Source organism: Nematolebias whitei, chromosome 12 (assembly GCF_014905685.2).
Source record: "Nematolebias whitei isolate Nwh7 chromosome 12, NemWhi1, whole genome shotgun sequence".
Classification (NCBI taxonomy): domain Eukaryota; kingdom Metazoa; phylum Chordata; class Actinopteri; order Cyprinodontiformes; family Rivulidae; genus Nematolebias; species Nematolebias whitei.
The window spans coordinates 47,950,580-47,953,373 of NC_056509.1; positions in this window are offsets into that span (position 1 = coordinate 47,950,580).

Consider the following 2,794-nt stretch of genomic DNA (forward strand, 5'->3'; position numbering starts at 1 on the left):
TCGTTGGTTTTTGTTGGCGGGTTAAAACTTGTTTCCGGTGCATTGCCGCCGCCAACTGGACTGGAGTGGACCTGTTCGGCTGGTTCGACTGAACTTTTCATTCAACCTTTATTTATACATTTATGTTATTATTGAATTTATATTGGATTATTGAGCATGCATCAGGATATTTATTTATGCAGGTTCATCCCATTGAGCTTCGGGGACTCAAACAAAAGTAACTTCACTGTAAAGTGTGGGTGATGTGTCTTCCAGCCGCTCAGTTAATGTGAAGTCTTGGAGAAAATAGTTTACAACCAGTTAACAAATCTTACTTAAAAGAGCACAAGCTTCTTGAACTGTTTCAATCTGGTTTTAAAACTCACCACAGTACTGAGTCAGCTCTGTTGAACGTCTTTAACGACATTCTTTCAGCCACAGACTCTGGTCACTGTGTAGTTTTGATGCTGCTGGACCTTCGACACGTGGACCATCAGATCCTCCCATCTCGTCTGGAGAACTGGGTGAGCATTCAGGGTCCTGCTCTACAGTGGCTTAGATCATATTTACGAGAGAGAAGCTTTTGTGCACATTTTGGATCTGTTGAGTCTGCTGCATGGCCTCTCACATGCGGAGTACCTCAGGGCTCTGTACCTGGCCCCTTTCTGTTTTCCCGTTATTTACTTTCCGGAAATATGGTGTTACTTTTCATTTTTATGCTGCCACCCAAATCTATGTTCCATTAAAACAAGATAAACAGTCCTCTGTGAACCAACTCCTGGAATGTATGTCAGAAGCCAGAGCATGGATGTCACAGAACTTTTTACATTTTAATGAGAAAAAGACCGAGGTCTTGTTGTTTAAGCTCAGTGATGGTTCTAAAGTCCATGTTGATCTGAGTCCTTTCACAAAACATCTGTCTGAGACAGCAGCCAACCTGGGTGTGAGGCTGGACAATGATTTTAAACTGGATGCTCAGATTAAATCTGTGATCAAGTCCAGTTTTTATCACCTGAGACAACTGACCAAGGTGAAACCATTTCTGTCACATCATTTCAAGATTTTAATCCAGGCTTTCATCACAACTGGTCTGGACTACTGTAATCCACTGTATGTGGGTCTGAGCCCGTCATTACTGACTCGACTTCAGCTGGTTCTGAATGATGCTGCTCGTATTAGAAAACGAGTTCACATCACAGTCTTCATTGGCTCCCAGTTCATTTCTGGATTAATTTGAAGGTTCTTTTATTTGTTTTCAAATGTCTTCATGGTCTCACAGGATGTCCAACCTGCTCCAGCCGTACGTTCCCTCGTGCTCTCTCAGGTCACCAGATCAGCTGCTGTTTGAAATGTGCTTTATAAATAAAGTTGATTTGACTTGTTTGTGGTTATTGCAGCGCAGCAGGACATTTCCACTGTTTCTGTTACTTTATGAGCAGTTCCTGTTGGATGTTTCTCCTGTTTTATATAAAAAGTGTTTAAACCTGAGAGGAGTGATTACATTTCTGCTCTTCTATTCCATCTTGTTGTCCGTCCTAACCCAGCATGTTTCTGAAGGCTGTTTAAGTGTCTTCCTGTTTCCTGTAAGTCACAGCGCTCCTGTCCTATCGGTCATGTATATTTCCTGATGAATGGTTTAATTTCTGATTTGCTCACTGGGACTTGTAGTTCTTTGGACTTTCTCTTGATTACTTGTTCTTCCAGAGTGTCTGCTATTCCATTTCCCTCCCCACTAACGTGTGCTGGAACCCAAAGGAACTGTACTTTTGTGCCTTACAATGTAATAAATGTTTCATTGACATCTGTTCTGATTGAAGAATTATCAGTTGAAATACTACAGAGTGCATAAAAATTTATAAAACAACATTTCTTATTTTATTTATTCAACCTTTGCTTATACAGATTAATCCCACTGAGCCTCGGGGATCCCCGCAGAGCCAACAATCGTGCCGTCAGTTGTGTTGAGTAAAGTGATAAAAGATCTGAGGCTCTTCTTGATGCAGATGTTCCAGGCTGGGATGGAAACTGCTGAACACTCCTCTGGATCCTTACAGCCATTGGTAAATAAGATCATAGCATCAGAGAAGTGTTCCTCTCAATGCGCCAGAGCAGTCAGAGCCATCAGTTGCTCTGATTTCTCATTTAGTTTCTGACGTAAACTTAAATTTACTTTATTTAATGAAAACCACCATGGAGGATAATGTAATTAAATTGACAATGTTTTCTGCTTTTGTTTCTCCAAACCTCATGAGGTTTGTTTCATTCAGTTCTCAGCAGTCTATTAAAATGTTTTTGGCTGGATGGTTTCCTTTCCATCGAAAGGAGCCAGGTGAGGTGCTTCATGTCCGACTGGGAGGAGACCCCAGGGAAGACCCAGGACATGCTGGAGAGACTACGTCCACCGGTTGGGCTGGGAATGCCTTGGGGTGGAGGATGGATAGAGGATGGATGGATGGATGATAGATGGATGGATCATGGATGGATGATGGATGGATGGATGGTAGATGGATGGATGGATGACGATGATGGATGATGGACTGATGGATGATGGATGGGTGATGGATGGATGAGGGATGATGATGGATGGATGATACATGAATGGATGGATGATGGATGGATGATACATGGATGATGGATGGATGATGGATGGATGATGATGGATGGATGATGGATGATACATGGATGGATGGATGATGGACTGATGGATGGATGATAGATGGATGTATGATGGATGGATGATGGACTGATGGATGGATGATGGATGTTACATGGATGGATGGATGATGGACTGATGGATGGATGATGGATGGATGGA